This window comes from Arachis hypogaea, chromosome 17, assembly GCF_003086295.3.
Source record: "Arachis hypogaea cultivar Tifrunner chromosome 17, arahy.Tifrunner.gnm2.J5K5, whole genome shotgun sequence".
Classification (NCBI taxonomy): domain Eukaryota; kingdom Viridiplantae; phylum Streptophyta; class Magnoliopsida; order Fabales; family Fabaceae; genus Arachis; species Arachis hypogaea.
The window spans coordinates 21,038,184-21,053,615 of record NC_092052.1 but is presented as its reverse complement, the minus strand read 5'-3'; positions in this window follow the sequence as shown (position 1 = coordinate 21,053,615).

Here is a 15,432-nt window from a genome sequence, read left to right as displayed (position 1 = left end):
CCATTTAATTTGCTCTTTAACTTTGTCAAATGTCAACTATATGTCCTTCTTTGAAGATTAGCTATGTCTTCATTGGTTAGTACAGACATTGTCATCCAAAAATAGCTGATGCTATCCATGTTCATTTATTAGATTCTTAATTGCAATGGGGAATACCAAATTCTATATAATATTGAGATAGAAAAATAAAGAAAAAAAGGTCTTCTCAATAATCTTCTTGTTAGAAACACTAGTCTAATTGCCCCATAGTTCTGCATTATAGATAATAGAAGTTACTGTGAAAAAATAAAAATGAAGAAACACTATAGTTTGGATTGATTTGATAACTCTAGTAAATCTTGGATTCATTCAAGTTGACGTCAGATTAATTTTGTCACTATCTTTGATTAAGATTTATTATCTTTGAACTATAAACTGGAGTCTTGTTCCACAAAATAAAAAATCCTGGTAACGTTAAATTACTCTCCTACTTTTTGTACTTTCTCATCTTAAGTTATATTATTCTTTAAATATACCTAAAATACAAAAGTAAAGAAAAGATACCCTATGTAAAATGGAGGAGTATCTTTTTCTTTGATTGGTATGAATGTTAACAGAACCAAAAATCAAGTTGATTTGTGATCCCACAACAATGAATGAGAAGCGTGAAGTTGCATCAATTAAAGAAACAAAGTCAAAAGGGTTTTGCAAATTTACAAACTGATTTTGACCCTTTTAAGGAGCCTTGTCATTTCCAATCTACAATGTTATTGGAAGTTGTAACAACTTCAATTAGAAGGATCAATCACCACGCAGTTCTTGGTCGATGATATGTCACATGATGAATCAGAACACTACATAGTACCACTATACTATAACCATAAAGTATGCATTTCCTAGGAAGAAAAACATAAACATTAATAACCACATTGACAATTTTGATCACTGTGACACAGTGATGAAGTCACTATACAACAACATTTCAATGATGTTACTAAACCAAAATTGTAGCTCTCTTTAGTGCTCTAGCTTCATAGTTCATACTGTTAAGAATAGTAATCTTGAGTGACATGAAATTATAAATAATAACAATTATTGGGATTGGTGGTGGCCTCAACAGTTTCCTAGTCAACATCTAATAAATGGTATTTCCACTAAAGACTAGGTTTTTTCGCAAATGTTGGCTAGTACATATGGGTAGCTCCATGTGCTGTAGCATATTATATTACAAAAATACTAAGTGTCCAAGTTTTTGAGTAATCAAATTTAGTTAAGTTATATAAAAATAAAAATTTATTCGTGCGTCACTTCTCTCTCCTTTAACTATAGTGGCTTCTTCTTCTTCTTACGTTCCTTCTTCCTTCTTCAAAGTCATTGTCATCGTTACTGCTACCACCGTCGTAGTCATTGTCATCATCACTTCTTTCTTCCTTCTTCCTTCTTCTTTTTTATTCTTTTTCTTCTCCTTCTTGATGTTGTTGTTTAATTTCTTCTTCTCTTTTTTCTTCTAAATTCTTCTCTTATTATCATTATCATTGTCTTTATTTTCTTTTTCTCTTATAAATATTTAAAAAACTAGAGTACAGAAATTTTGATGCACAACAATATATAGCACAAAAATTTTTAAAGACCACATATAAAAAACATTGACACAATCAATAAAAAGAATATGCACAATACATAAATTTTTGTAAACAATACAAAAATCTTGATGTATAGTATAAAAATTTTTTATGTGCAAAATAAAAATTTGTAGAGGATTACATACCCAAAATATTGACTCACCCAACTAATAATACATTCTCAACAAAATTTGTGCTATGTGCAAAAATTTGTGCTATGTGCAAAAATATACGTGCTATGAGTAAAAATTTGTATGCTATATCAATATGTTTGTGTTATGTGCAAAATTTTATGTTATACCTTGAAAATTTTTGTGCTATATCAATAAGTTTTTGTGCTCTCCAACAAAAATTTGTGTGTTGCAGAAAGTGCCGAAAAAAAAAGAATAGAGACATATACACGCATTTTTTCACTTGACTTTATACCAACTTAATTAAATTTAGTTACAAAAAGACTTATAACGTAGTATCACTCTTAATATTAATTACATTTTGATCATCTTAGGGACATTGAATAGATCTAATTTTGTCTTTACAATTCTCCCTCCCTCTCCCCTCCCTTTTTTTTTCTTGCTCTAGCTTTGGAATTAGTAGCATGTTTGTATCATAAAAACAAACAAAAATTCACGTGTAAAAGACCATCAACATTGTGATAAGAATGAATGTCTATCATTTAGTGATTTGTAATTTTCTTCCTTATATGGGTTGCTCAATTTTTCTACAATGAAAGGTTCAAATTTTTAAGGTGAAATAAATTTAATGAAATTTAAAAAAAGTGAGTTTTGGACGTCTATAAATAAGAGCATAGTCTGAGCAAAGGATACACAGTAATAACATAAAACACTTCTCTCTCTCTTTCTTTCTCTCTCTCTCTACATATACACTGCTACATATATTAGTAAATATATATATGAATCATCTCTATTATATTGAGATAATAATATTGGTAGATATTAATATTAGAGTCCTCTATTTATACTTTTTTATTTTATATTTATTTTTCTTTCTTATTTATTTATTTTACAACACGTTATCAGTACAAGACTTGATAAAAAATTAGGAAGACTCAGATAATAAATCTTTATTATGTCAAAATTCTCTCATCTTGAATTTAATGGTCTTAACTGAAAATAACTACTTATCATGAATATTAGATGATGAAATTTATCTTGATTCAATGGATCTTGGAGATACTATTAAGGCTACAAATAAAGCATTCCAAAAGGATAAAGCCAAAGTCATGATCTTCCTTCGTCGTCATCTTGACGAAGGATTGAAAAATGAATATCTCACACTAAAAGATCCAACAGATATGTGGAAGAACCTTGAAAAAGGGTATAATTATCCAAAAATAGTGATACTTTCTCAAGTCCAATATGAGTGAAATCTACAAGATTTTAAATCCATAAATAAATACAATTTAGCAATGTTTCGAATTACCTCACGAATAAAATTATATAGGAAAAAGATAACTGACAATAACATGTTAGAGAAAATTTTCTCGACCTTCGATGCCTCGAATGTGCTTCTACTAGCAGTATCGAGAAAAAAGAATTAAAAAATTCTGAACTAATTTCTTGCCTTCATGTTGCTGATCAAAACAATGAATTGCTTTTAAGAAATCATGAAGTGCACTCAGCTGGCGCCGCCCATTTCTTGAAGCAAATGCAGCAAATTATAACCCTAGAAGAGGTAAATGACAAGACTTTAGTAAGAGGAAAAATTATAGAAGGAAGAAAAATTATGTTTACAAAAAAAGGATCTTACCAAAAGTAGGATAAAGAAAGAAAAAATGGGTGAAATAAGTTAACAAAGGATAAATATTTTCGTTGTGGTGGAAATAGTCAGTGATCATGTATCTGTCATACTCCAAGGCACTTAGTTAACTTTTATCAAGCATCCTTTAAAAAATATGATAAAGGAAATGAGACAAATTTTATTTCAAATGATGTTGCTAAAAATTACACCACTTATTATGAAATATTTTATTTCTTTGAGGATCGTATAAAATCACTAAATGTGTCAAGTTCTATAATAATAATAATAATAATAATAATAATAATAATAATAATAATAATAATAAATTTTTTAGTATATGATACTATGTACGGTGCTTCTTAGAAAAATAATTTCAATTAAAAATACAACTTTATTTGGCATGTACTTTTACTCATTTTATTATTATTATTATTATTTGTCTTTGAAGAAATGGTAAGGAAATGTAACGAAGATGTTTGTTTTGCGGATAGTGCAAGTTCGCATACTGTTCATACCCTGGGTCGAACCGTCCGACCCAGGATGTTTAGCGACAAGGCGACCGACCTCTTCAGGTCAGACTATCTGACCTCTTCTCAAAGAGCTCGGCCAAATTGCCAGGACAGCCCAATAAAGGGCCCAAATAGAGGGACACGACCCAAATCCAAAGGTAGGCCGAGCCTATAGAGATAAGGGCGGTTCCCTTGAAGATAAGCTGACCTCACTCAAAGATAAGATAAGATAAGATAAGATAACTAACTTATCTTATCTAAAAAGGTCACTCCACACCATTATAAATACACTGGAGCACCCAGGTATAACTCATGCTCTGATTCTACTAAAAACCTGCTTAATACCCTTGCTAACTTAAGCATCGGAGTCCCTTGCAGGTACTACCACCCTCCGGTGACAAAGGATCAGCAGCATAGCCAGTCCAACAAGTCGGATACCACAACTCCGGCCGCCACTCACCAGCCGGACACGTCAGCTCTAACCAAATACAGAAGATCTCGTTCGAGATCGACCTACAGTTTCAGGTAACCCTCGGAACATTAGCGCCGTTGCTGGGGAATCTGGAAGTCATCCCACCACCATGGCGGACGACCATGACAACGACCACGATTCGGATCTAGAAGATAGAACGCCGCACAAGAACGCATACACTACACCAAAAGATACTCCTCGACCTAACAAAAACAACAATTCACCAAATGTGGGAGCCGTGGAGGCACTTCAAGATCGTATAAAGCAACTCGAAAAAGAGGTGGAGCATCAACGAGAAGCTGAGAGAGACCTACGAAGGGAAGTTAGGCGACGCCGCGAGTTAGAGGACAAGCTATTAAAACTTGAAGCAGATCTCAATACCAAGACTACTCGATCCGGTCATGAAGACAACTCCCGTAAGGACCAAGACCCATTCACCAAAGAGATCATGAGGACCAAAATCCTAAAGGACTTCAAACTTCCCGACATGACTTTATACGATGGCACAACAGATCCCGGCCATCATCTCAGTAATTTCAGAAGTAGAATGTACCTCACCGACGCCTCAGATGCAGTTCCCTGCAAAGCCTTCCCGACCACTTTAACAAAGACAGCAATTAGATGGTTCGACAATCTACCCCCTAGGTCCATCTCAAGCTTCGAAGACTTAGCCAAGAAGTTTCTGGCCAGATTCTCCATCCAAAAAGACAAAGCTAAGAACGCCCCTAGTCTATTAGGAATCAAGCAAGGAGATCGGGAAAGTCTCCACAACTACATGGAAAGATTCAACAAAGCATGTCTGGACATACAAAGCCTACCAACAGAGGCCGTCATTATGGGTCTCATCAATGGCTTGTGAGAGGGACCTTTCAGCGAATCTATATTGAAAAAACATCCCACATCTCTGAACGAAGTGCAAGAACGAGCAGAGAAATACATCAACATGGACGAAAACTCTCGACTGGGAGAGACCTCAAAATCCGAATTTTCCTACTCCTCCCGAGATAAGGATAAAGAGTCCAAAAAGAAAGAAGACCAACATGGAAAAAAAAAATAAAAAATACCACAATTACACCCCCTCTTTGGGTGTCCTTTGTGGATGTCTACAGAGAAGTTTGCCATACTGAAAAAAATACCTCCAGCTCGACCACTCAAAAGCAAAAAAGGGGGAGGAAATCAGACTGAATATTGTGAATATCATCGAATCCGTGGACATTCCACCAACGAATTCTTTGACTTAAAAAATGTCATAGAAAAACTGGTAAGAGAAGGGAAATTAGATCGGTACCTTGCCGACCGAGTCGATGAGCAAAGAAAAAGAAGAAGGGACGAAGATGTCAGACGAACTGAGCGATCACCTCGTACACCAGAGAGACACGTACACATAATACACGAAGGATTTGCGGGAGGAGGAATCTCCAAATCATCTCACAAAAGATATCTTAAAGAAGTATATCATGTTGAGGGAAAAGAGGAAGCACCCGACATCCCCACAATCACTTTTACTAAAGAGGACGCATTCGGCATCATCTCAAGATACGACGATCCCATGGTCATCACTATTATACTGGCAAACGCAAATCTCCACCGCACACTGGTAGACCAAGGAAGCTCCGCCGACATCTTGTTCAAAACTGCCTTCGACAAACTCGGCCTGGAAGAAAAAGAACTCAGAGCATATCCGAACAGCCTGTTCGGACTGGGAGACACTCCAGTTCAGCCACTTGGATACATCTCACTACACATGACCTTTGGAAAAGAAAACCAGTCAAGAACACTCAAGATAGACTACATTGTGGTCGATGTGAGTTCAGCCTACAATGCCTTAATAGGTCGGACAACCTTAAATCAGCTCGGCGCAGTAGTCTCGACTCCACATTTATGCATGAAGTTTCCAACTACAGAAGAGATAGCTACAATAAAAGCAGACCAGAAGACAGCACGCCACTGTTACAACGAAAGTCTAAACCTCAGAGGCAGAGGAGAAGAATTCCACACCATCGAACTCGGTGGAATTCAGAGGCGGGAAGAACTCCGCCCACAACCCGAAGGCGACGTAGAAAAATTCCAGATCGGAGATATCACGGACAAAACAACCAATACCGGTACAATCCTAAAAGGAGACACAAAAGAATCACTCGTATAGTTCTTACGAGATAACGTCGACCTCTTTGCATGGAAGGCTGCAGACATGCCAGGCATAGACCCCAAGTTAATGTGCCACAAGCTAGCAGTGTACCCAGGATCTCGGCCAGTACAATAGAGACGTAGAAAGCTCAGACCATAACGATCCCAAGCTTTGGAAGAGCAGGTACAAGCTCTACTGGAGGCAGGATTCATAAAAGAAGTCAAGTACCCACTATAGCTAGCTAACGTCGTCTTGGTGAAAAAATCAAATGGAAAGTGGTGGATGTGCATCGACTACACTGATCTCAACAAAGCCTGCCCAAAAGATCCTTATCCACTCCCAAGTATCGACGCTCTGGTGGATGCCTCCTCCGGATATAAATACCTCTCGTTTATGGATGCATATTCGGGATACAATCAAATACCGATGTACCCACCCGACCAAGAAAAAACTTCATTCTTAACCCCAAAATCAAACTACTGCTACATCATCATGCCTTTTGGACTTAAAAACGCAGGATCTACTTACCAGAGATTGATGAATAAGGTCTTTACGGATCACATCGGAAAAATCATGGAAGTCTATGTGGACGACATGTTAATAAAGACACAAAGTGAAGAGACGTTACTGTCCGACCTCACCCAAGTATTCGACACTATAAGAAGGCATGGCATGCGACTTAATCCTATAAAATGCACCTTCGCAGTAGAAGCTGGCAAATTCTTGGTTTTTATGCTCACACAAAGAGGAATCGAGGCAAATCCAGATAAATGCCAGGCCATACTCGTTATGAAAAGCCCGACTTGCGTCAAAGAGGTACAACAGCTCAATGGAAGATTGGCAGCCTTGTCCAGATTTCTAGCGGGATCAGCAATAAGATCTCTTCCCTTCTATGCTACTCTAAGGAAGGAAAAAAGGTTCAAATGGACAACGGAGTGCGAACAGGCCTTCCAAGATTTCAAAAAGTTCCTGGGACAACCTCCTATCCTAACTTGGCTACGGAAAGAAGAACCCCTCGTATTATACCTCGCAGTAGGAAGTCGGGCAGTAGCCTCAGCATTGGTCCGAGAAAGCGACAGTGGGCAACAACCTGTATACTTCATTAGCAAGGCACTACAAGGATCCGAGCTGAACTACCAAAAATAGAAAAATTCGCCTATGCTCTCATCTTAACATCTCAATGACTTCGTCCATATTTCCAAGCCCACAGCATCAGGGTTCGGACCAATCAGCCAATAAAAGGCATTCTGCAAAGAACAGATTTAGCAGGAAGAATCTTACAATGGGCAGTCGAGTTGTCTGAATTTGACCTTCAATACGAAGGTCGGACAGCCATCAAATCCCAATATTTGGCTGACTTCATTGCAGAATTTACAGACACCCCAGAAATCCTACAGAATGGAATCTCTATGTAGACGGTTTCTCAAACAAAACTGGAAGCGACGCGGGTGTGATAATTGAAAGCGATCAGGGAACCCAAATCGAACTTTCCCTCAAATTTGGGTTCCTTGCCTCAAACAACCAAGCTGAGTATGAGGCGCTACTAGCTGGTTTGAAGCTGGCTAGGGAGGTTGGAGCTCAAAAGCTTATCATCTTCAGCGACTCATAAGTAGTCACTTCACAAATAGCGGGGAGCTACCAAGCCAAAGATCCCACCATGAAAAAGTACCTGGACAAAACCAGGAAACATCTCGGACAATTCAGGGAATATGAGGTCCGCCACATACCTCGAGAACAAAACGCCCGAGCTGATGCACTCTCAAAGCTAGCCAACACCAAATCAGGGGGCGACAATAGAAGCCTCATCCAGGAAATGCTGCAGAACCCGTCAATCTCAGAAGAAGAAAAAGTCCTAGCCATAACAAGCCTGGATCAAGGATGGATGACTCCCATAATTAACTACCTCAAAACAGAAACACTCCCCCACAGATGAGAAGGAGGCAAAGAGGCTAAAAAGGGAGGCACAATACTACACTATCATAAACAATACTCTATACAAAAGAGGGATTTCAATACCATTGTTAAAATGTGTACCAACTTCCAACACAAAGAAAGTTTTAGAAGAAGTACACAGTGGCATCTGTGGCAATCATCTCGGAGCGCAGGCACTTACCAAAAAAAGTACTCCGGGCAGAATTTTATTGGCCAACTCTACAAAAGGAAGCGACAAAGTTCATAAAGACGTGTCCACCATGTCAGAAACATGCCAACTTTCACATCGCCCCGCCAGAGGAGCTCATCAGCGTAACCTCGCCCTGGCCATTCGCAAAATGGGGACTCGACCTGCTCGGACCTTTCCCTCAGGGAACAGGACAAGTCAAATTCCTCATAGTAGGGGTAGACTACTTCACAAAATGGATCGAGGCAGAACCTCTAGCTAACTCCACTACTCAAAGAAGTAAAAAATTCCTATATAGAAACATTGTCACAAGATTTGGGGTTCCATACTCCATCACCACAAACAATGGCACCCAATTCACAGATGCAGGCTTCAGAAAGTTAGTGGCCGACTTGAACATAAAACACCAATTCACCTCCGTAGAACATCCCCAGGCCAATGGATAAGCCAAAGCTGCCAACAAAGTCATATTGGCTGGGCTAAAACGGAGATTACAGGATGCAAGGGAGCCTGGACTGAAGAGCTTCCACAAGTCCTATGGACATACCGAACAACACCACATTCCACCACAAAGGAATCACCCTTCCGATTAGCTTATGGACTGGAGGCAATGATCCCAGTAGAGATTGAAGAAGGGTCGCCCAGAGTGATCCACTATAATAAAGAAGCTAACTCCCAACTTCAAAGGGAAGAACTCGACCTACTTCCGGAAATCCAAGAAAGAGCTCGGATTAGGGAAGAGGCATTGAAACGTCGAGTGACTTCGAGATACAATCAAAGGGTAGTACCGCAAAGTTTTGCCGAGAATGACCTCATCCTAATCCAAAATGATATTGGAACAACTCGACCTGGAGAAGGAAAACTGGCAGCAAACTGGAAAGGACCCTACCGAGTCATAGAAGCGCTTGGAAAGGGCTACTACAGACTGTCCGAACCCGAAGGGCGAGAGCTCCCTAGGTCGTGGCACGCCTGCAGCCTGAGAAGGTACTATAGTTAGGGGTGATAAAGGATCTAAGGATAAGGCACACTCTTTTTCCTGAAAAGGTTTTTTAATGAGGTGCCAAGCCAAAGACCTACAAATTGCCCGACTTAGAGGGATAAAACCCCCACATGTATATATCTACATTTTCTTTTGAATAAAATTTGTTTAGATCCTCTACAAATTCTCAAGACACATTAATCTGAAACGCTCATCGTCCGATTATAAAGCCACAGATCGGCAGAAAGTGAAAACTAAGTTCACTGCACGATCACGATAAAGACCAACAAAGATGAAAACCAAATTCGTCAAAAGGTCGACCAAATGGGGATTAAACCCAATTTCTACAAAATCGGCAAAGATGAAAACAAAATAATGCAAGAAGTTATCGAAAGTGATCCATAGAAAGGACCTGACGAGGTCTTAATAAAATGGATTGCTATAAAATAACTTATAGACTGGCCGACGTAAAGAAGTCGGATCAGTCACAAAACCAAAATTATAAAAAGTAAATCCCTGGAAGGAGGTCTGGCCAGCCCTATAAAAGAGGATTACTAAAATAACTTAGAAGGACTCGACATGATGAAGTCGGCCCAAAACATAAAGTTATAAAAGTAATCCCTAAAAGAGACCTGAGCAAGGTCTAAAAAAGAGGATTACTAAAATAACTTAGAAGGGCTCGACATGATGAAGTCGGCCCAAAACATAAAGTTATAAAAGTAATCCCTGAAAGAAACCTGAGCAAGGTCCAAAAAAGAGGATTACTAAAATAACTTAGAAGGGCTCGACATGATGAAGTCGGCCCAAAACATAAAGTTATAAAAGTAATCCCTGAAAGAGACCTGAGCAAGGTCCAAAAAAGAGGATTACTAAAATAACTTAGAAGGGCTCGACATGACGAAGTTGGCCCAAAAAATAAAGTTATAAAAGTAATTCCTGAAAAGAGACCTGAGCAAGGTCCAAAAAAGATGATTACTAAAATAACTTAGAAGGGCCCGACATGATGAAGTCAACCCAGAACATAAAAGTAATCCCTGAAAGAGAAAGAGGATTACTAAAATAACCTAGAAGGGCCCGACATGATGAAGTCGGCCCAGAACATCAAGTTATGAAAATAATCCCTGAAAGAGACCTGAACAAAGGCCCATACAAAACGGATTACTAGAAATAACTTCAGACCGAAGTGAGGAAGTCAACATACAAGATGGACTCAAACATCCACAACCTCAAAAGAATCAAGCGACAAGTATGAAAATACAAAGGCAATCCAAAGAGGTCAGATAATAAGACTCCAACACTCCCAAACAGATGCAGACAAACATGTTATGAAAAAGCACAAGTTATAATAATAACAAACTCAAGAGGCTATCAAAAGTCAACCCCAAAGAGCTTGAGAAACCACTTTGTTTTTCAAAATAAAGTTGCTAAACAAGCAACTAAGAGAGTATCAAAAAGTTAGAGCTACCAATTACAACATATAGAAGGTTCAAAGCCCACAAGCCGAGCTATCTACACTAATGTCCAGGATAATCAATGAGGATCTGAAGGCTTCTCAGCAGCATCAACACGGGGTGAAGGAGGGCGAGTCTGAAGAGGCACCGCATCCACTGTCCCATCATCCCGGTTCAAGATTTGGCAATCAAGATCCGATCAGAGATGACCAGCCTCAGCTGAAGGAATTGAAGAAGTCAGCACAATAGAAGTCTTGACGATAGGCACAGGAGGAGGTTCGACATCATCATCATCATCAGGGTCATCAAGGACAATCTTGCCGTCCTTCACAACGTTGTCCAAATTGAAGAGAGTAAGATCGAGCTCGGGTGGAAGAACCCGAACCTACTCCTTCAGGTTCTCATAAGCATTATTTACGCTGCCTACAAGGTGACCCTGGAGCTCGGTATAATCAGCTCGGGTAGACTCCAGATCATCCCTGAGACGCATCATTTCTCTATAGGTTGTGACATAACTCTCCTTGTGCCTCAAAGCCGTGTCTTCAGCTAACTTCACAGAAGCCTCCAAGGCAACAGAACTAGCCTTCTAACCCTCCAACTCTTTCTCTAGCTTGGTCACCTTCACCTCGAGCTCCTCCTTTAAACCCTTCATCCGATCGAACTCCAACTTGGCCTCTTCCATAAAGGCCTTCGTAGCATGAAGAGGAAGATCTTGGGCAGTCTGATATAAGGCCGCTCCCATGTGTGCCATCTTGATGCTACTTCGAGTAATAAAATCCAGATGGCGAAGAAGAGAAACATCATCAGTAGGGATGGTACCATAAGGACCGATCTGCTGGTCAACAAACTCAACAGCATCGAAGTCAGGGGCATCAAGGTTAAAAGGCTCGATCGTTTTTTGCTTTTTTGGAGGAGGAGCGCCGGTGGGAGAAGAGTTAGCACCAGAAGACTGAAGAGGATCAACTAAACGAGTTGAAGGGGTAGGGAGTATCCTTCCCGGCCCTGAAGCAACTGAGACCGGTTTCCTAGGAGGAACCTGGGAAGATCCCTCGCCAGTAGCCTTGGATGAAGCAAGCTGAGCTGCGGTGGCCTTCTTGGCCTTCTTAAAGGCCTTCATGGAATCTGAAGTCTTGGCCATCTCTGAAACAAATAGAAGACCAGCAAAGCCAAGTTACAAATCAGAAAAGATGACAAATTTGAAAAGAAGTAAAAACAGATAGAAAAAAGAAGTCGACCACTACCCAGCTCAGTTCGGAGAAGTGATGGGTCCCCTAAAAACCTCTTAGTGTCAAGGTAAGGAGGTTGCCCCCAATTCTCCTCCAACACACTCACAAAGGCTTGCTCGACCTCGTCCAACATCTCCCACAAATACTTCGACACAACAACATTCTTTTGCCACTCTAAAGGAAAAGTAGGTTCATCATTCTCATCCAATAAAAAGGGGCGAGCTCCTTCAACAGCTCGGACCTTGAAAAAATAGTTTTTAAAATTACGGAAAGATTCGTCGTACATGGAAAAAACTTTCTTTCCCTGAGAAGCTCAAAAAGAAACCCAGGCAGCCTTCTTCTTAACCACCCCAGGTTTTGTTAAAACAAAAAGATAAAAGAAGATGGATTGGGAAGGATGGACACCCAGTTCACGACACAGCAATTGAAAATTTTTTATAAAACCCTAGGAGTTGGGATGGAGCTACATTACAAGATCATAACAGGTTGGTCTCAAAAGGAGTGAAAGGAAAAGTAATATTCATCTGACTAAAAAAGAAGTCATACACATAGAAAAAGGGACGGTCTCCAACAACCTGAGTAGAAAAACAAACTCTCTCTTCAGAAGTAGGATATACAAGCTCATAATTCTTTTTCTCACTACTATTACTACAAACCCTATGAAACTTCCTAAGCTGCTCACAAAATTCAGAATCAACCAGTGAAATACACAGAAGAACCATAGAATCCACCCAGTCGACCATGCCATCAGGGACTTTGGAGGAGACCTCAACAATATTTTTGCGAGAGGAAGACATAGTCAACTAATCCTGCAACAAAGAAAAAGAGAGGAATTACTAAATAAGCAACTCGACCATAACAAAGAAATCAACTCGGACAAAAATGATTAAGAGCAACACAAACAGCAAAAAGGACACCCCAGGATCCACACCAAAGACCCAGGGGCATCCTTTGGAGGCAATCAGGGGACAAGGGCTCAGGAAAAATCTACAAGCCTACATCTCTATACGTCCTAACAGGAAGATAATAACCCTTTTTCAACTAAAGCAGCGACACCAAGAAAAATCAAAATAAGCCACCAGAAATTCGCTATCTTCTACAAAGTTCATCAGCAAAGAAAAAGAGTAACATGGCGAAAGTCATCAAAGAAGCAATCTTTGAGAGAGCAAATAGATTCATAAGCCCCAATAACAAACATGCAGTTCATAAAAGAAGAACACAAACCAGAAAGCAATAAACGGAATGAACCCTAGAAATATAGAAGAATTATTTCAAAATAAAAAATACCCCCACAGCAATAACCAGCAGATGCACGGCGAAACAAAAAAGGTTCAAACTTTACAAAGTCAAGCCAGAAATAAAACAATACTAGCGACTAAGGAAGTAAAGAAGCGGAATGAAGAACTAACCTGAAAAAAGGAAAAAACTCTGAAGAAGGTTGAAAGCCGGAGTGACAAAACTGGAAAACGCCTCTCAAGCAAAGCACCAACAAAGTACCAAACAAGCGTCGCAGAGAAAAAAGCAAAAATGCAAAACAGAAAGACAAAGAGAAAAGAGGGGAAGAAGAGAAAACCATTTTTTGAGTGTAAAATTCAAAATAAAGGAAGAGAAAGGGGCATTAAAATCAATTAATGAGGGTATTAAACCCTCACGCATTCCCAAGGCAAGGACGCTAAATGCAAAAAGGGTGCGCTTAAAAGAAACCGAAGAAAACACTTCGCATTCGAAAGCTTCAACGAAGTCGATAAAATGCTTGAGTTCGGCCTTACCAGAGAAGGATCGAAGTCCTAAAACCAAGACTCAACCTCAAAAAAGGACCAAGCTCGAGCAAGGCCACTGTCCATATCCTGAGTCGAACCGTCCAAGCCGGAATGTTTAGCGACAAGGCGATCGACCTCTTCAGGTCAGACTATCCGACCTCTTCTCAAAGAGCTCGGCCAAATTACCAAGAAAGCCCAATAAAGGACCCAAATAGAGGGACACGACCCAAATCCAAAGGCAGCCCAAGCCTATAGAGATAAGGGCGGTTCCCTTGAAGATAAGCTGACCTCACTCAAAGATAAGATAAGATAAGATAAGATAAGATAACTAACTTATCTTATCTAAAAAGGTCACTCCACACCATTATAAATACACTGGAGTACCCAGGTATAACTCATACTCTGATTCTACTAAAAACCTGCTTAATACCCTTGCTAACTTAAGCATTGGAGTCCCTTGCAGGTACCACCACCCTCCGGTGACAAAGGATCAGCAGCATAGTCAGTCCAACAAGTCGGATACCACAGCTCCGGCTGCCACTCACCAGCCGAACACGTCAGCTCCGACCAAATACAGAAGATCTCGTCTGAGATCGACCTACAGTTTCAGGTAACCCTCGGAACACATACCATTCTCAAAAGTAATATATATTTTACTCATCTTGTACCAAAAGAAGAATGTGTTAATACCATTATTGGCTCAGACAATGTGATAAAAGACTCTGAAAAAGCTATAATTTTGTTTCCTGGAGGAACAAAATTCATAATAAATAATGCACTATTATCTACTAAGTCTCTAAGGAACTTGTTGAGTTTTAAAGATATTCGCCAAAATGGATATCATATTGAAACCATGAATGAGGAAAATCATGAGTACTTATATATCACAACCCATGATTCAAATAAAATGATTATATTAGAAAAGTTACTTTCACTTTCATCTGAATTATATTATACTAAAATTAGTGCAATTGAATCACATGTCATTGTAAACCAGAAGTTTACTAACGCAAATAAATTCATAATTTGGCATGATCGATTGGGTCATCCTGGAACAACCATGATGCGGAGAATTATTGAAAATTTCCATGGACATTCACTAAAGAACTAAGAGATTCTTAAATTTAGTGAATTTTATTGTGTTGCATGTTCTCAGAGAAAGCTAATTTTAAAGCCATTATCAGTAAAGATTATATTTGATTCTCTTGAATTTCTAGAAAGGATTCAAGGTGATATATATGGACCTATTCATCCACCATGTGGATCTTTTAGATATTTTATGGTCCTATTAGACGCATCTTCGAGATGGTCACATGTATGCTTATTGTCTTCTCGCAACCTGGCATTTGCGAGATTACTTGCTCAAATTATTTTTTTAAAAGTACAATTTTCAGAAAATCCAATAAAAATAATTCGTCTTGATAATGCT